The 20,237-nt window shown below is 51.0% G+C and overlaps 1 long non-coding RNA gene across 1 annotated transcript in view; it reads right to left on the bottom strand.

Annotated features, from left to right (window-relative positions):
• Positions 1-20,237, bottom strand: part of LOC110257550 — a 226,016-nt gene that overhangs the window by 115,267 nt on the left and 90,512 nt on the right. The window contains exon 2 of the long non-coding RNA XR_002340322.1: positions 6,510-6,591. This is a non-coding gene — a long non-coding RNA (uncharacterized LOC110257550). The remainder of the gene's footprint in view (positions 1-6,509; positions 6,592-20,237) is intronic.

Genomic DNA, 20,237 nt, shown 5'->3' on the forward strand with positions numbered 1-20,237 from the left:
TCCTGGGCATCTACCCAGAGAAAACCACAAATCACAAAGACGCATGTACTCCAGTGTTCATTGCAGCACTATTTGCAATAGCCAAGACATGGAAACAACCTCAATGTCCATCGACAGAGGAGTGGATCAAGAAGATGTGGTACATATACACAATGGAATATTACTCAGCCATCAAAAAGAATGAAATACCAGCATTTTTAGCAACATGGATGGACCTAGAAATTATCGTGCTAAGTGAAGTCAGCCACACAATGAGACACCAACATCCAATGCTTTCACTGACATGTGGAATCTGAAAAAAAGACGGAATTTCTTTGTAGAACAGATGCTGACTCACAGACACTGAAAAACTTATGGTCTCCAGAGGAGACAGTTTGGGGGGTGGGGGATGTGCTTGAGCTGTGGGATGGAAATCCTGTGATATCATATTGTTATGATCATTATACAACTACAGATGTGATAAATTCATCTGAGTAATAAAAAAATAAATTAATTAATGTATACTAAAATGGTCCCATCCTTCCCCTATGCTACAAGCGTTCAAATTAAAATTTTAAAAAATCATAAGTAAAGATTATGGGAGTTCCCATTCCACCATGGCTCCACAGGTCAAGAACCCGACTAGGATCCATGAGGATGTGGGTTCGATCCCTGGCCTCGCTGAGTGGGTTAAGGATCCGATGTTGCCACAAGCTTCAGTGTAGGTCACAGATGTGGTTCAGATCCCCGTGTTGGTGCCGTTAGCTGGCAGCTGCAGCTCCAATTCAACCCGAGGCCCAGGGAACTTCCACATACCGCAGGTGCGGCTATAAAAAAGTAAAAATAAAAATAAATTTTTTAAAGTAAAGATCATGAGAAGCAGTTCTTGCTCTATCAGTGCCGATAGCTGCCAGTCCTTCTTTAGGTCCAACTTTGAATTTTACTGCTTTAAGGGTCTGCAACTAACTGCCCGGTACCATAAACACAGTAACTTCTCAGCAAGGACACAGTGGGTTTTTCTGGAAGCCTATGCCCCAAGGTGGGTAGAAAAATTGTTCCATCTCTTTCAGCTTCCTCGAAGGTCTGGTTCTCTAGGGTCAGATGGTCCAGGCGTATCCAGGGTCTGGCTAAGTCTACTTGGCCTCCTCCCCAACCATGAGTCTGGACAATCACTCAAATAGCCTTTCAAATACAATCACTCAAATAGCCTTTCAAATCTGGGCACAGCTCAGTGGGGACATCTGACTGTGTTCCCCCAAAGAAACTGGCATTGAGGTTACCTAACAAAGTAGAGATAAAAATAGGGAAATACCGAACTTAGAAAGAAGGAAGTGTTACGAAAAAGGATCTGCTGCTAATCAGCGGGATGACCAGGCTTCTGTCTCTCTTCTGGACCTTGGCTTTTATGTCAACATCTAACAGTCCATAAGCTGCCCTGCCTAGTTTGGAAGGTCACGTCCGCACAGTTCTACAGACACTGTCCTCCACAGTCATTTATCAGAATATTTCAAAACTTGTCAACCGAACGTGCAGGTGCTCCAGAACTGCTAATAACCCCCTCACAGCAGGCCCCCGAACGGAGCGCCGGGAGGTCACCCGAGGGGCCATGGAGTTGGGACGCAGAGGTGCTCTGACTATCCATGGGGCTGCCAGCCAAGGCCCTTCCCCAGCAGGGCCGTGAAAGGGACCAATCACCCCCACCTCCACCTGATGGACACGTGCCAAACTGCTATCAGCGCTTTATAGCGCTTGGAAGCGGGAGATGCTGACAGCAGATCACAGCCCACAAGGCAGCTGCCCCGCGGGGGAGCCAGGCCTCCTCCACTCCATCTGGCTGATCCACAGCCACATAATCTGGTTTAATACAGGTGAGTTTTGACGACTGGGTCCCCGCCCAGCTGGGGAAGGGTTCATCTCCCGGCAGAGGTGCATCTCCATGGGAAGGGACCACCCCCAGCCCTGACAGACCAGGGCCTGGCTTTGGACTTGAAGGCCGAGGTCGAGGGGTCTCTGAGAGTGGAGAGGGGGGGTTCTGGGGTCCTGCTGGGCTGGAGGCAAGGTTGGAGGACTTGCTAAACCTTCATCCCAGATTGCGGGCGGATGACGGGCTCCAAGGTGAATGGGCCGAAGCGACCTGAGACCGACCAGGCTCCCTGACCCAGGTCTGCCTCCACCTTCCCATAAATTCTTGCCCACTTTCTGACCCTCGTTTCACCGCTCAGTGTCTCCGCTGCTCTGGGGAGGTCAGCTAACCTTCCAGGAAGCCAGCAGTCCTCACCCATCCATGCATATGACTGTGTCAGCAGACATCTCCTCTTCCTGCTAGGAGCTTTTCAAAGGCAGAGGAGGATGGAAGAAAGGACGGGGTGTCTGCACCATTAGGGACCCAGCGTGAGGTGCTTGGGAGAAGAAAGGAGAGGGATCCATGACAGACCCAGGGAGGTGTTCCTCAGAGATGCCAGAGTCAGACAGTTTGGGTGGTTGCAGGAGGACCCAGTTCCAAGGAGCCATCCTGAGAGAATAAAACTTCATGTGTCATTTGTACACATGGGTCTGCCGAGGGGTCATGAGAAGAAGAGAAATCACACTGGCCCACTCTAAGAGTTCCACTTCAGGAGGTGTCTATGGAAGTTTCCAGAACCCCCAGCCTCCAAAGGACCGCCTGTCCTCTCCCAGCTCCAGCCTTCGCCACATGCCCTGGTGTGCCCCAGCTCTGCATTCCCCCCACCTCCCAGGCAAAATGTCCAGCCCCAAATTCTCTGGTGCAGTTTCCATCTGCAGCTCTCCTTGGGGATCCCTTCCAGGGGTCCCCGTTAGAGCGAGTGCATGTATACAACAAATGGAGCCACTCAGCAGCAGCTGGCGAGTGTTTTCAATGAGTTGGAAAATCAGACTGAATGTATCATGAAATATGGTTCTTACACTGAAGCCCAGACACGTGGGCTAAGACCTGCCTTTACCCCCTCCCCCACCATCCCCTTCCCATCACCCTCGCCCCTGCTTCTCTGGGCTCTTAAAGTTAAAATCTGCCTAAGTATTTTATTAATATGTTGTAAGAGATGCTTCTTCGAGTAAACAGTTCTTCGCCTTAGGGGTCAACGTGATCTTTTGCAAACAGCAGACATGTCAGCTTGTATATGTGCATGAGCTCATGAGTGCAGCCGTGTGTGTGTGCAAGTGCCAAATACACGTTTGTTGGTGATGTCTGTCTATACAAACGTCATTGTGCTTATATTTCTGTCCCATGCGAATGTGTGCATCACACACACACACATACACACACCCTGGCCCCTAGAGCTATATGTGCTCCAATTTCAGCTTCTGAATGTCTTGAAAGGCTATAGTCTGTCTAGATGGGTGGACAGAGGGGTAACTCGGTGGCTACCATGGTGTATTTTCCCAAGTGACCAGAACTCCACTTTGTCCCTCCACCGCCCCGCCCCCCCCCAGTCTCAGGACCAGCCGCATAAGGAGGTCAAGTCTTCAAAGATCAGCAGCCCCCTTCTGAGCAGGCGCAAACTGACCCAGCGCATTCCTCCCTCTCTCCTCCACCCCTTCCTCTCCGCCCTCCTCCTGACTCTGTGTCTTCCCTCCCAGCCACCTCCTCCTTCGTCTTCCCTTCTCCAAGGAGCCAGATGTTAGGATCCAGAGCACAGACGTCAGGATGGGGGAGGGCCGAGGAAACCGTCTCCGCAGCCTTTCACTTCATGGATGAGCAAACTGAGACGCGGCGACGCGGAGGGGTATCTCCCGAGCTCCCAAGGAGGCACCGCGAGAGTTAAAGCCAGGGCTGGGCTTTCCCTGCCTTTGCCACATCAGAGGAGAACCATTCCACCTGCTCTTCCTATGTCCCTGCCTCCCCGCCTAAGCTCCACGTGTGTCAGAGCCTCAGGGCAGAGTGAGAGCAAGCAGGGGCTACCTTCAGGGAGGGGGAATCCAAACTCCTTCCTGGGCCAGCAGTCAGCCCCTGCCCTCAGGACATGGGGACTTTGCAGGGATTCTCTTCCCAGTAAGCAGGATCGAGGGGTACTCGGACACAGGAGCAACATCCGACCTCTGGGATGACTTATCAGGGGCAACCTTGGTCCCCACAAGGCCCCAGCCCTGGTACGTGGCCACCAGAGGGCTGTTGCCAACAGCCATAATCATGGAGAGAAACGATGAAAGGGTGGCGGCACAGAATCCCAGCTTTTCACCCTGAGATGACCCTCCAATTCAGTCCCTCGGGTTATGCAGGAACTCTGCACCCCCAGGCTTGACCACATGCCCCCCAGGGTCACACACGTAGGTCCAGGGTTGCATTCCTAGAGATCTGTTCACAGACCCTTGCCAGTCATTCTTGCACTTGGAGCTGGTCCTGATGACACTCATATGAGAACAATGCTCAGCAAGACCCTCAGATGAGGCTGCTAAATCAAGATAACCCACCCAAGTGGCAGTAGTGTCCCCACAAGCCCAGCCCAGCTGTCTACCACACCCTGCCATTCCTCTGCTTTCCTGATGACAGAGCAGATGACAGAGGCTCACGGAGGGAAGAGGTAGAAATTGGGGACACGGATGTACTTGGCCTCTTCAGTCTGCCCGGGATTCCCTCCAAAGCACTACCCTCCTCTGGCACAGCCCCCAAGAAGCCAGACTAATGCAAGGGTTGAGGAACGGGGGCGACGGGTGTGATTCATTCTCCAAAGTCAGGAGCGCCCTCTGCTGTTATCACAGTGAATTGCAGGGCCCCAGCCCAAGCTCAGAGATGGTCCCCTGAAAAGTCAGGGAACTGGCCTGAGTCCTCCCAGAGGAAGGGCTTACATTAAAGGGTCTGTGGAAATGGAAGCCCTTCCTTTTCCTGGGTGTCAGAGCTGAGTCTATCCTCTGAGGACTCAGATGGGAAAGGCGCAGGACTCTGGAAGGAGAAAGAATAAGGGGTTGCCTCAACTCTCGAAGACAAAGGGGCCTTTCATTTGGGATATAGGGAAAGGCAGAGACCCATCTCCCCTCTATCCTCTCCACGTGTTTCCTGAAGCTCCTCTTATGTCTTCAAACAGCCAGCTCTTCCAGTGCAGTGACTGGCCCACAAGGAGCCCATAGGAGCCACAGCATCCATGAATATTTTACTGAGTGACCCAACAGCCTAAGTTAAAAGATGTTCACCTTGGCAGCTTTGAGCCTGGGTCAAAGCAGAGGGTAGCAGCAGGACTAGGACACCCAGGATCTGGTTTACTTATTACTTATCTTTGACTAAGCCATTTCTCTTTGTGCCTCAGTTTCCTCACCTGCAAAATGGGCCTTCCAAGACCTTGCCTTACAACTCAGAATTGGGTCCTGGAAAATCTGCTTAGGTAAGTGGTATGTTGCAGCCTGAGCAAATGGTAGTGATGATACACTGCTCTGTTTTCTCCCCCTCCTCCTCCTCCTCCTCCTCCAGGCTGTGGAAATTCCCAGGCCAGGGATCGAACTCGCATCACAACATTGACAACACTGGATCCTTAACCAGTAGGCCACCAGGAAACTCCACTCTCCTCTGTTTTCTCTCCCATGAAATGGGCAGTCATGATGGGAAGGTGTGGACAGAGCCAAGGCCATCTTCCCTGCCTAGACCCTGACTTTGAAATGTCACTGGCTGATTCCATCTCGGCTTTTGGCAATGCATTTGGACCCCCGCCTTAAGGCATGGCATTGCCAAGGTTGTCTAAATACAAATGCTGTTAGGGGGGCAACACAGCAGGTGAAAATCAGACAATCCCCTTAGCTGTTAGCCTCCTGGAAAGAAGGACTAGGAGCCAGGGACACTGCCTGAGCTGGCTCCAGAGGCTCTAGAAGGACCACGGGAGGGGAATGCCACTGGGGAAGGCAGGAAGGACCAGGGGCGAGATCCCAGGAACAGCAGAAGGGCCCTAGGATCGGGGCACGGAGGCGAGGAGGAAAGGACAGCTCTCTCTGCGTTTAGATGGGTCCTGGGGCCAGCCTTCAGATATCGCCTGGCAGAGGTCAAGTGCGTTGGTGACAGCTGGCTGTCCAGTGGGGTTCCCTCGGCCCCTGTGCCTGGAACAGTAGCTGACCCTCACTGACCTCATCACCTAGCCCAGTGCAGGCCAACTGCTTCACCAGTAAGCAGCCCATTGCAGGCCTACACAAGTTACCATAATTATTATGAATGTCAAAATCGCCGTGGTGAACTCAGTTCCAGCCCTCTTGTTTCCTGCACCATGTTCTCTTATTTGAATTCCCGTTTCCTCATCAACAAAATTGAGAATAATCCACGTCACTCCCAGGGTGGCGGTGGAGAGAGAGAGAACGCCATCCCAGGTGCATCTGCGGAGGAAGGTTCCAGAGGGACCTGAGACGCTATGATTGAAGGCTAAATGTTCCGTGGCGAAAAGCTGCTGTAGCAATCTCTGCATGCACTTGCTCTGAATGGGCACATTACTGTAATGGCCCGGTGCCGACGGCAGCGCGCGGAAGGTTGAGCTATTTGTAACCACGAGACGCCTGAGCGGCATAAAGAGCACACGGCGGAGGGACGCCGTCCACCTTACCTGAGAAAGCAGAACTCCTTGCTTTGAAGCCGCCTGGAGCTGCTGCCCAGCCTCCTGCCTCAGACACCGCTGCCCAGGCTTCCTGTGGGGGAAGGCAGGAGAGACAGGTGGTTGAGGAGGGAAGACCAAGGCGCAGGGAGCGGCATCCTGCGGTGGGGATGGGGCAGCGGGCGAGAGAATCTGCTAAGAACCCAACCGCAGTGTCCTTACGGGCGCTAGATGGCCTGTCCTCCACCTGTTGCTCTGAGAGCACCGCCTGTGCTCCCCAGAGCTCCCCGGGGCCCCTGGGAGCTGTGCTGAGCCTTGTCCTCAGGCTATTCTTCCCCTGCTCTCTCGTCCAGAGGACCCCAAGGCAGCCTGTCTCCAAGGCTCAACTTGGGGTGGGGATGGGAGTGGGGTGATGCCTGGTTTGGGAAGTGGCAGAAGATGGCAACGGGATGGGCAGGACAGAATCCTGGCAAGACCCTCGTAAGTGTCCCGTCCAGGCCACCGCTGCCTTTTACTTGAGCCTCTGGCTTGTGGCAGGTCCTCCCAACTGGCCCCATAGGCCCCCCTGGACCTGCATTTATTTCCGGTCTGGAAGCTGGGCCTGGAAAGATGCCATCTGGCCTAAATCTGATTCCCCAGCGGACAGCCAGACACTCATCCCCCTTTTTATTTTCCTTCCAGACCCGGGGGAGAACTCCGGGCCTGGGTTTTTGGTTTGGTTTTTTTTTTTTTTTTTTTTTTTTGGTCATCTGTTCTCGAGGGACCCGGCTCCCTCCTGACGTCCTCACCAGGCTCCTGCGGGGCACAGCAGGCCAGGGAGGCCCATGCCCGCCCGTCCACGTGGGGACTCCGTGGGTCCCCCCCACTTCCCTCCCCCACCCTCTCACACTGGGAATTTCCTTCCATACTTGCTACTTCATTTTGCTCTTTTATTGTGACAAAACACACATACTTCTCATTTTAACCACTTGTAAGTATACAATCCAATGGTATTAGGTACATTCACAATGTTTCATGCTGTTGCCACTATTTATACCCCAAATTTTGTCACCACCCCCAACATAAACTCTACTCCCATTAAATAATAAGTCTCCATTCTCCCTGCCCTCATCCCGAGGAACCACTACTGTACTTTTTATCTCTATGATGTGTCTATTCCAGGTGCCTTATCTACATGGAATAGCACAGTATTTGTCAGGAGTTCCCGTTGTGGCTCCGTGGAAACGAAGCCAATCAGTATCCATGAGGATGCGGGTTCAATCCCTGGCCTCACTCAGTCGGTCGGGGATCCAGCGCTGCCGTGACCTGTGGTATAGGTCACAAACATGCTTGGATCTGGTGTTGCCGTGGCTGTGGTGTAGGCTAGCAACTGTGGCTTCAATTCAACCCCTAGCCTGGGAACTTCCATAGGCTTCAGGTGCAGCCTTAAAAAGCAAATATATATATATATAGTATTTGTCCTTCAATGTCAGGCTGATTTCACTTAGCATAATATTTTCAGGGTCAATCCATGTTGTAGCATATATCCACATTTAATTTCTTTTTATGGCTGAATAATACTCCATTTTATGTGCTTATCACATTTTCTTCATTCCTTCTATCTGTCCATGGACACTGGGTTGTTTCTCCTTCTTGGCTGTTGTGAACAGCCCTGCTACAACAACACATATCCGTTTTGAATGCTCGTGGGTCTATGGGAGTGGAAGTGGGATTGCCGGGTCATATAGCAGTTCTCCGTTTAGCTGTTGGAGGAGCTGTCTACAGTTTTCCCCGGGGACTGAACCATTTTACATTCCCACCAGCCATGCCCGCGTGTTCAAATCTCTCCCCATCCTCACTAACGCTCGTTATTTGTGAGTTGTATTTTAACTATCCTAGTAGGTGTTAAGTGGTTTCATTTCGCTCTTAACCTCCCTCAATGGCCAAGATATTTGTAGTTTTCCGACCGTGGTCCTAACCTTATAAGACATTAGTTATGAATAATCCTGTTTAAGAGAGAAAGCTCGCAGGGACTGGGAACTGCCACGGGTCCCCCGAGACCTCCCTTTTCACCTCCAGGTACCACAGGGGGTGACGGGGTGGGAGCGGAGGAGACAGCTGTTTTGGCCACGGCTCTCTGCCTTGGGTCCCAGAGTCCAGCTGAGTCCGCCCTTCCCATGGACAGAGGCTGGACTGCCAGGGGCCTCGAGGACAGGTTTTGATGAACCGGGAGAAAAAGACATAAAAGAGAGTAAGAAAAGGCTGGAGGACCCTGAGATGAAAAGGCCAGGACCCAAGACTGAAAGTGGGGAGAGGAGAAGAGAATGAAGGAGGAGAAGCCCAGAGTCCTGTCTCTGGAGAAGTGGATTCCATGGCTCTTTCACTGGGAATCTTTCTCCGATTCCCAGCTTCATGGATCTGAGCTGGAAAATCCCCGAGATTCTGCAGTCCACCTCCCTGCCACCTGAGCCCCAGGTCCACAGCAGTCGACGGCAGGGGTGCAGTGGCCAGAGGCAGCCTCAGGTTCCCCCAGACCTCTGGTCAAGGCCCCGGCTGACGGCAGGATCCAGCTGTTTTCAGTACAGCTGTTGCTCTGGGCATTGCCGAGCGAGCGTGTCATTGCAGGAGGGGTTTCCGGAGCCGGGTGCATGGGAACGGGGTACAGTACAGCCTGTACGGTGTGGTTAGCTAGCCAGTAGCTACATCCCATTTTTTCTGGTCCAGAACAGCCATGGAAAGGCAGGAGAGATGCGCAGAGGCTCACTCACCTGAAGGGCGGGAGAGGGACATACATGGAAAGGCACCTGAAGAACCTGGGGGAGGCCAGGAGCGAGGATGGGGGCGGGGGGGACCTGGAACATGTCGATCTAATGTAATTCCACTGCGTGGGTCTAAACTGCATGCTCTCCCCTCTCAGCTCCCTCTCTCCCCGGCTCTCTCCCAGTTACTATCAAAGCAAAATTTATGAGGGGCTTGAGGCATTGGATATTCCTTGTATTTCAATCTAACTTTTTGCAATCTCAAGTGAACAGCTTGGCTGCTTCTGCCTGTCAGGGAATTTAAATTGCAGATGGGATGGTGAGCCAGCCGCCCGGCAGAGGCAGCCCCTCCGGTGTGCACCGCCATTGCCTAGCAACTAAGCTGGGAAGAACTTGACGAAGCCGCAGAAAGTTCCACTCTGGAAAGTGTCCTTGACCCAGGCCATCTCCTGGGAAAAGAGAGAGAGTTTCCCTGAGTGAAGCGACAGCCAGGTACGAGGTCTGCTCAGGTCCAGGGACGCAGCCGGCGCCACTGGTGTGTCCTTCTTTGACATACAGAATCCCCACTGGCTTCCACGTGATTTCTGACATTCTGTTGTTTTGGAGCCTGTTTTCAAACCAAAAATGCCTCCCTTCTTCTCTGTGTGCCTCTCATACCTCACACATCGACAATGTGTGGAGAGAGATGGGAACGAATAATCCAACACACACACACACACACACACACACACACACAATCACATGCATAGATAGGTAGGCACTTAGGCTGCTAAAAACAAACCGTTGGCAAATACCCAGAGCAGCTAAAAGGAGGAGCAAACCCACTCTGCGTGCTCCCCTTTGAACCTCAATTCTCCAGGATGGAGCTGGTATGATAGAGACTTGATCAGAGTTGGGGTGAACCCAGAAAAGCATTTGCTACGTGTAGCATCTTAGTCTGAAAGGAAAGAGCACCCAAAATGCAATTAAGGCTGTAATCAAGGCATATGCTTTTATTTGCATATGCAATTATTATTAAATAATTAACTTGAAGAATAAAAACATAAATAGTAGCCCAATGTGTTCGTTTGTCAAGGTCCACACAGACTGGTGTCCCATCACCTCTGAGGCAGGACATACCCTCCAAACACACTCATGGAAAGACATAACCCACATCAGACACACCAATCTCTAGCATGAGTCCAGGACATACCTAATGTATTTTCTGGGTTCCTTTTATGAGTTGAACTGTGTCCTTCCTCCAAAAAAGAGATATGCTGAAGTCCTAATCCCTGATACTCCAGAATGTGCCCGTATTTGGAAATAGGGTCACTGCACATTAATTAGTTGAGGTGAGGTCATCGTGGACCAGAGTGTCCATAGAGCTGGTGTCCTTCTAAGAAGACGGGCAGGGCTGCGGGGGAGACACAGAGGCACGGGGGAGGATGCCCTGTGAAGATGAAGGCACAGAATGGAGTGGTGCTGCTGCAGGCAAGGAGCACCAATGCCTGCTGGGAAACCAGCAGAAGCCACAAGAGGCAAGGAACGGTTCTCCCCACTGGGTCTCAGAGGCAGTGTGGCCCCACTCATAGCTTAATTTTAGAACTTTTGCCTTCAGAACTGTGAGACAATACATTTCTAATGTTTAACAAGCCACCCAGTTTGCAGCCCTGGGAAATTGTACTGTCTGCCCTTTGTTAATTGAAGGGAACCAGAAAGCCCCGCCTGCTGGCAGTGACGGCTCAGGGTGAGGCAGAAATGGGCCCACATAGGGGCCAGCGAGGGCCCTCTGGATACAGATGCAGGCATGAAATTGGAGGGCTGGGAAATCTCTGAGACCAGGGGCAGAGAGCTGGATATTGGCTTTTTGGCTAAATGGAGATTTTTTTTTTTTTCTTTTTAGGGCTGCACCTGCGGCATATGGAAGTTCCCAGGCTAATGGTGGAATCAGAGCTGTAGCTGTCAACCAGAGCCAGAGCCACAGCAATGTGGGATCCTTGACTCACTGAGTGGGGCCAGGGGTCACACCCGCATCCTCATGGATACTAGTCAGGTTCGTAACCCACTGAGCTAGATCGGGAACTCCTAAATGGTGATTTTTCATTGAGAGTTTGTTCCATGGGTGATCCATGGCCCTTGAGTGTCCTGTGGGGGAGCAGTGCTTTCCAGAGTGCTGAGACATTCACCCCACCTCATTCCTTGCCTTCAGTCATGTCCTAGCTTGTCCTGCCCCTCCAGGGGATGGGACATTTTCTAGGGTCGGCACCATGCCAGGTCCTTCCCTGGATCCTGCAGAGTATTGTGCACTCAGTAGGTGCTCAATAAAAAAACATGTGGGAATTGATGCACCAGGCATACAAATAGGAAAACCGTGAATTGCCCAAAGTTGCTTAGGAGTCACTACCCGTGGGATTAGCGTAACAACCCATTCATTTCTGAGTTGTTACTACTGGGGTCTTATTGGTCCCGATTCAATCAATGACCGTATTTTTTCCTTTAACTGTGTCAGGTATGCTCACCTTGGGTACCTGACTATGTCTTCCTGGAAATTCCAGAAGGTGAGTATAATAGGTGTCATCACCCCATTAGGTCAGAGATAAGACCAAGGTGGGATGTGAGCCCTGGACCGGTGGGGAAGCTGGATATGGAGTGGCCAAGAGGTGGGAGAAGAGGATTCTAGACCCACCCACTGATAGAGCAAGTGACTTGACCTCCCCTGAGTATCAGTGTCAGCAACTGGTTTGTTTTGTTTTTGCTTTTTAGGGCCACACTCACGGCATATGGAGGTTCCCAGGCTAGGGGTCTAATCAAAGCCACAGCTGCCTATGCCACAGCCACAGCAGTGCCAGATCCAAACCGAGTCTGCAAACTGCACCACCGCTCAGGGCAATGCCGGATCCTTAACCCACTGAGCAAGGTCAGGGATTGAACCAGTAACCTCATGCTTCTTGGTTGGATTTGTTTCCATTGAGCCATGACGGGAAATCTAGCAACTCTAAAATAAAGGCATTTACACCTCATACAGCCTGCCGGTGACCCTTTGACCTCCGATTTCCCAACCACTTAAACACAGAACAGTGTCACCCAGGTCCCCCTTCTGTAGTCCTTGGGGATCAGCTTCAGCTGAAGGGCTGAGCCCACAAGGTCAAGGTGAAGCAAGGCACAGGTATCAAAGGCCAGCTCCTTTGAGTCTGATGAGCAGTTCTTGCCCCAAAGCCTGGGGCTTTGGGGCCGCATCCCAGATTCAGTCCAACGTCCTCCTCCTCCCAACCCTGCCTCCTTGCCGCTCCCTCAGAGGTATGGAGCCCCCAAAATCATCCTGCACCCAGACTCCACCCCAGAAGCCACATCCAGGAGCCCAACCTGCAGCCCCAACTGGCCCCTCTGCAGACTTTTGTTAAATTGTGGTAAAATCCACATAACACTCGCTGATCATTTTAACCCTTTTTTAGGGTACAGTTCCATGGCATTAGGCACATTCCCATTGTTGTGCAACCATCACCACCATCCAGCTCCCCAACTTTTTCATCTTTCCCAACTGAAATTCTGTACCCATTAAACACCAGCTCCCCCTTCCCTCCTCCCCCAGAAACCACTCTTCTGCTTTTTGTCTCCATGAATTTGACTACTCTTCGTGTCTCATGTAAGTGGAACCACACGGTATTTGTTCTTTTGTGTCTGTCTACTGTCATTTAGCATGATGTCTGCAAGGTTCATCCTTCATGGCTGAATAATATTCTACTGTACGTAGAGATGACATTTGTTCATTCATTCATCTAAGTGGACACGTGGGTTGCTTCCACCTTTGGCTATGTGAATAATGCTGTGCAGATACACACACATACACAAACATATATGTTATATATATAAAATAAATATTATATATAAAACATATATGTATTTTTTGTGCAGATATATTTTTTGTCTTAGGCCAACTTATCCCCAAGTACAAATGAGCCTTCCTAGCCTCCTTCAGGATGACCGAGGGCTAAGAGGAATGCAGGCATATTCAGAATTTCCCAGTCATGGTGGAATTTCTCTAGCTCCCCTTGCCTCAAGGATGGTTGGCTGGGCAGCGCCCTGGGCCGAGACACAGGTGTGGACAAACAGACAAGGCAATATTTGTTCTCCAAGGTGCACAAACTGCACATGGTGTGGAGGTGAGGAATAGGAGGCGAGCACTGTGGTGGCCCAGAAAGGGGTCACGTCCTCTGTTCCTTCTGGGCCATCTGCTCCTATAACACTGCCTGTGACATTCCCTGCAGACAGGAGGGGAACCAGGGGTCCCCACTCTGTGGTCTGTACTTTATTGCCCAGTACCCCATCCACACAGCCAGGGAGTTCCCCAGGAGGATGGCTATATTAGAAATAAGGATCCCTGACCTAAAGAAAAATAGGATTGGGAGTTCCCATTGTGGCTCAGCAGTAATGAACCCAACTAGTATCCATGAGGATGCAGGTTCGATCCCTGGCCTCGCTCAGTGGGTTATGGATCCAGCATTGCCGTGAGCAGTGTAGGTCACAAACGCGGCTCAGATCTGGTGTTGCTGTGGCTGTGGTATAGACCAGCAGCTACAGCTCCGATTCGACCCATAACCTCGGAACTTCCATGTGCCGCAGGTGTGGCTGTAAATAGCAAAAAAGAAAAAAGAAAAATAGGCTTGAATGTGTTAACTCAACAACATCTGAAAGCCTAATGTGCACCAGGCACAGAGATAGGCATATGCCACTTCGCCGCTGACACTGCCTTTCCAAGAGCCAGGAAATCCATTAACTGGGTCTCCAGATGTAAAGGGGCAGAATAACACAACCAAGCACAGGAAAGGTGCCGTAATGTGCTGTCCTCTCTGGGAGGGAGACTCTATCCTTGCTCTAAAGATCTGGTTCCTTGACCTTCGGGGCAATTCCTAACTCCTCTGCTCCATCCATCCATCCATCCAGTCTCCCCAGAGTTGTCTTTTCATCAGCCAGACACCACGATGCGAAAGCAAAGGTCAAGAATGTCTCCCAAGTGGGTAAGAGGAGCCCGCCCTCAGCACACACATTGTGAAAAATATTGGTCAGGGATGCAGATACACCCCTCATTGCAAAACAAAAATAGAGCTTCTGACCCAGAAGTAGCAATGTAAGCATGTCTTCCCTGGCCATGTGGGTCGGCAGTCAGCGGGTTTGAGAGGACGAGCTCTGACGGCTCGCTCAGCCACAGACCTTGGGCTGATCAGCATTATTCAACCACCAATAAAGTACTGGGCCAGCCCCCTACCTTCAGAGAGACTCCCCTGTTCCACTGCCTTCCTCAGCACCAAGTGGCCCCTGACGAAGCCTCAGGGACCACCTATCCAAACAGGTACTTGACTGCCTGTTGTCACCTCAGGAAGGAAGGAAAAACCCAAACTGAAGGCACGAGAGCCTCCCCTCTGTGCCAGAAACCCTGTTGCCTGTCACCAGCCAGACGTGATGTATAGGAATAATAAGGCCCCTTGAATTAGGCATTAAGTGCTGTCAGCAAATCACATGATTTCTTTTTTAATATTGCACATATCTGGCCCCTGGAAAATGATGATGCTGCTATCTCCACTGGCTGGATGATAAACAGAGCTCTCTCCCACACCAGAGGGGCACAGCCCCTCCTCCAGAGCCCTCTCTAAGCAAAAGCAAGGAAAGGAAGGAGGAGACACTCAGCTGGCACTCGCGCTCCTGCGTCTGGGGGCTTCAGGCCAGCACTCTTCTGCTGCCTCCGCAGATACAGGAGGCTCACAAACTTCCCCACCTTGTACCTCCCTCCAGCCAACTTTCCGTGGCTTCCTTGAGAGCACGGCTGCTGCGGAGATGTTACTTGCTCAGAGTAGCCTTCCCTGAGCCCCTTACCTAACTAAACCAGGTTCCCTGCGTGATTCACGATTCTCCCTCCAGCCCCTGAAGTTTCACCTCTAGCATCCCACCTGCTGGCTTGTTCAGTGCATCACTCATGAGACAGCAGTGCCCCAGGAGGGCAGGAACCACGGCTCTCCTGTTCACAATTCAACCCTACTACTGGCACACAGTAGGACCACAGTAAACCCCGCTGGGTTGGATTGAGCCATATTTCCTAAAGCAATCAGCGCATCTTGAACTTTGGTGCGCATCAGAATCACCTAGGAGGTTTGTTAAACCAACAGACCAAAGTCTCTGATTCCGAAGGTCTGGGTGGGGGGAGGGGGCGTCTATAGGTCCCCATTTCCCAGCAGCTCCCCACTGATGGCAATGTGCTGGTCCAGGCACCCAACTCTGAGAATCACAGCCTAGGAGAACTGCCCATAAAAACCCGTTTCCTGCCCCTCTGCCTTCTAGTCACATTTATCAGAGCTGTCCACAGGAACACAAGTGACAAGGGCAGAAAGCAGGGCTCTCCAGGTCCAGTTCATACAAGCTGAATAAAATTACTCACATCCCTAATAGCAGGAAGGTAAATTGAGGCCAATGGATGCAAAGTGAGGTGGGTTGTTCAGCAAGTCCTGGCACAAACCACGTCAAACCCCGCACACCAGATACACAGCTTCCTGTTCCAATCACTGAGCTGCACTTTTCTGACACCAACTGTAGAAATGAGTTGGCTTCCAAGTGGCTTATTAGAGAACAAATTATTCCCTGTTTTGCTACTCTTTCCATTTGAGTTAATCTGCAAGTCTAAAGTCCAAGCAGGTGCCAGAGTTATTCCTGCAACTGGCACCAAATTGCATTCAGAAAGCACAATTAGCACTTCGTTAATGTGCCGCAGAATGGGATAATCTACATATTACCCAAAGGCGGCCTGGGTCCCCACTGCACTTCACCTTAATGCGCCAAAGTGCAAGTAGCCCTGCTAACAGACCTCTCTGCAAATGCAGCATTTGCCAGGCAGCTGTCCTGGACCTTTTCATTTGAACAGACCCCCTGGTGAGCGCAGTTAAGCACCTGAGATGCAGCCTCTCTTCTTCTGCCCTCCTATCCTTTCTCTTTCTGAACTGTTCCATCCACAAACACCGGGGTGGGGGGGTGGCCTCAAAAAGTGGGCACCTGGGCCAGGGCAGAGGGGAGACACAGTGAACCAGAGAGGAGGGCTGGAGCCCAAGAGTGATGAGGAGGACCCAACCAGGGACACCTCTGCTAAGGGTCTGGAGCTTGAGCACTGAGGTTCCTCACGGGATGGGGGCCACCAGGAGAGGCTGGTGTGGGGTGTTGGAGCTCCAGGGGGTAAGAAGGGAGTCCTGCAGGGGACAGCCAGGCAAGGGGTGCAAGTACCTAAGAGGGTTGGGAGGGACTTCTGCACCAGACTGGGGTGGGAGAGACAGCCTGGCACAGGCTGGGAGGCCAAGAGGAATGATGGGGAGATCTGTGCCAGGAAGGGGTGGTGGTGACAATGGAAGATTGATTACATAAGGGGAGATGGATCAAATAAGATAAGAGGCAGATTTCCCACTGTTAGAGAAGGATGCTACCAACATGAAAAAGAAGACAATGAAAGTGACTCCTGAGATGTTAGATTGGAATTTGGAGTATCCTGAATGGATGGTTTTGACAATTAAGTTAGATAAATATCTAAGTACAGATGCAACTGTATATGTCATCCATGCACATATTTCTCCGTTCTGTCCACCAAGAGGGCCTGGGAGTCACCCCAGTACCACTGAGCACACCCAGCCCCCAGATCTTGGTTTCTAAATATCACTCTCCACTGAAAGCAACCAGGGCTCCCTGAAAAATGGGCTGATTGTAGACCAGGCCAGGGAAAGTACAAGATGAATCTGGAATATCTTACTTTATCAGGGGTAAAGAAGCATTCAAAGAATGGTGGGGACATGTGAAAAGGACACCAAAGCCAGCTTGAAGGGATTCCACTGGGAAATTCTGAGACAATTTCAGCATCAAAATGAGTCATGATAACATGATACACTCCAGTGAATAAAATATAAAACAGAAGTTCATCCTGACATAAATTGATGTATGATAAGGAATGGAGTATCTACCTAGTCTCAAAGCATCTCCACACACACAAAAATCACTTATGAGGGGGAGAAGAGTAAATGTGCTGTGGAGAAGGCTGGTGACACCACCTCCAACAAAAGAAATCAAAGTGCATATCACCAGGTCTGGGACAAATCAGAATCCTGTGATGCCTGATAAGGTGCAGTGAGAACAAAGTATCACTTCTGTGGAACTCCTGCCAAAGATGCACAGTCTGAATCTAATCATGAGGAAACATCAGACAAACCCAGTGTGAAGGACATTAATCAACACAGTTGGCACAGTGTTTTCAAAAGGGTCAAAGTCTTAAAAGTTAAGAGAAGCCTGGAAATCTGTTCCAGATTAAAGGAGGTGAGGGAGACGCAACAATGAGATGCACTGTGACCCCAGACTGGATCCTTTTACCCTAAAGATCATCACTGGGGCAGCTGGTCAACTAGACTGGGTCTGAGGATTAAATGTCAGAATGAATCAGCTCACTTCCTGCCTTCGATGATTGTTTATGCTCACATAAGAGTGTGTCCTGGTGGGCAGGATACATAAACTAAAGTATTTGTGGGTGATGGGTGTCATGTCGGCAACACACTCTGCAGCAGTCTGGGAAGAAGAAAGTTTTTTTCACTGTACTTGCAGCTTTGTTTATTTTTTCCTTGTCTTTTGTGTTTTTAGGGCTATACCCATGGCATATGGAGGTACCCGGGTTAGGGGTCAAATCGGAGCTGTTACTGCTCGCCTACGCCACAGCCACAGCAACGCCAGATCCAAGCCGCATCTGCAACCTACACCACAGCTCACAGCAACGCCGGATCTGTAACCCACTGAGCGAGGCCAGGGATCAAACCCACAACCTCATGGTTCCTAGTCAGATTCATTTCTGCTGCGCCACAACAGGAACTCCTACTTGCAGCTTTTGATATCATTGAGATTGCTTCCAACAAACCATTCAAGACACTCTAGCAATGATGACAAGAGAAGACTTGAGTCTCCTTCAGCCAGCATTGTCTGGCCATGCTCTCGGTGAGCTCAGTCGGCTTAAAGACACTGAGTGAGTCAGCCTCACGCCACCAGGTTGAGGTCATCATAGCCGTGCCTGCCATTGTAAATATCCTGAGTGGAAGAGTGATGGGAGGGAGAAGGGTTGCACCTCCTAGAGCCCTGCATTGATTTGGAGAAGGATCCACGCCACTTCATTTGGGAAAATGGGAGTCTCTGCTGCTGATACAAGTACTGGGTCCTTGGGCAGAAGAGCAGCGTCCTGGTTTCCAGGCCTGGGTCTGGTCCTTATGGGCGCTAGCCTCTAGGGATCTACCCTAAAGGCTTTGCCTCCTCCTCCTCCTTGTGAGAACGGCTGGCTAGGCAGGAATGCCTGTGCCAGAGCATATCCTAAAAAGCAGACTGGATCCTCTCAGGGGTATGAGAAGCCTCCTTCAGTGTAGACCTGAGTTCACACAGTGTAAACACAGCATAGACTAATGAACTGATTCACACCCAGGACGAGGTGACCAAGTGGTGAGGGTCCATCAACCACATTGTGAGAAGAGCCAACCCAGGTGAGATGGAACACCTGTCTTTACGTATTGGAGGGGGGGAGACTGGATTTATCTCAGGTAGCTCCAGCTTAAGAACTAGAACCAATGGTGGAGGATGGGAGGAGGCAGAGTCCAAGTGCACATAAGGAGAAAACTTTCTCATACTGGATGTATCCAGCATGGCCCAGGCCCCTTCAGTGGGCTGAGACCCTGGAAGTGGACAAGCAGACACTGAGAGCCCTCTGGAAGGGGAGCTGCAGCGGTGACCTTGTCAAGGTCATGATGGTTCCAGGAAAGACGAGATTATCCTGCACAGCTCCGCATAGGAAAAGGAGCCAGAGGCTCAGGAGCAGAGCAAAGCCAGACATTCCCTCGCTTGGCTTAGGCCAACAGAGCAGACCCACCAAGCCAGAGCACCTCTCCCTCCCTGGCAGCTCACCTTCTTCCACCTGGCTCCAACTTTTCCAGCATCGAAGGTGAGCAGACCCAACATAAATCCTGAGGAAGGACCAGGACCTCCAGGCACCTCAGTGCATTGTGTCAAGGACTCCGAGACTTCCCAGATGTGTGGCCTCCCCGCTAGCACCATGAAGACTGCCCCCCACCCTAAGCTCAGCTGGGACCATAGTCCCACCTATTCCCAAAGACCTGGGCCTCTCCAAAAGGCAAGATGGGTGACCTGCCTGATGAGCCTCATCCTTCCATCACTGGTTCCTTTTCCTTCAACCCTTGAGCTACTATCCCTACACCACACAGGTGAACAAGCCTCTGGCTTCAGGTTTCACCTTTTTTTTTTTTTTTTTTTTTTTTTTGCTGCACCAGATGCATATGGAAGTTCCTGGGCCAGGGATTGAATCCAAGCTTATGCTGCAGCTGCAGCAACGCTGGCTCCTTTAACCCTTTAACTCATTGCACTGGGCCAGCTATCAAACTCACACCCTCATAGCAACCCAAGCTGCCGCAGTAGGATTCTTAACCCACTGCACTATGGCAGGAACTCCTAAGGTTACAACGTCTAAGTGGAAGAGGAGAGCTGTGCTCTTCCTCCCACGTCCCCAAGAGCTGGTGAAGGAGATGAAAGGTCCTCAGAGCCCCTGGAAAAAACCATAGTGTGCTGCCCATTTTTGTCATCATCACGGTTCCCCTGGGGACAAAGGTCAGGTCAGCGTGAAGAGCTTCCCAGGGGAAAAGCCATCATCCACTGGCGAGTCCAGCAGACATGCATACGTCGTGTGGTTTCACATTTGCGTTCACTGCTCTGGTTGGATTTATTAAAAGGAGACGGTGATTTTGAAGAAGGCAGAGGAAAGGGCTTTTCAATAGCACATGGGGACGATGTTAAAGCTTATTGTGTTGTCACATCGGATACATTATTCCCCAGGGGCCTGAATAAAGAATTAGAGCAGCTAGATCTTATTTGACATTTGATGTTTCAATTTCCCAAGGAACATTACGCCTGTTGAATTTTCAGCTTGGATGCAATACCAAGCAGACCCAGTGGCCAGCCCCTC

Source organism: Sus scrofa, chromosome 18, assembly GCF_000003025.6.
Source record: "Sus scrofa isolate TJ Tabasco breed Duroc chromosome 18, Sscrofa11.1, whole genome shotgun sequence".
NCBI lineage: Eukaryota > Metazoa > Chordata > Mammalia > Artiodactyla > Suidae > Sus > Sus scrofa.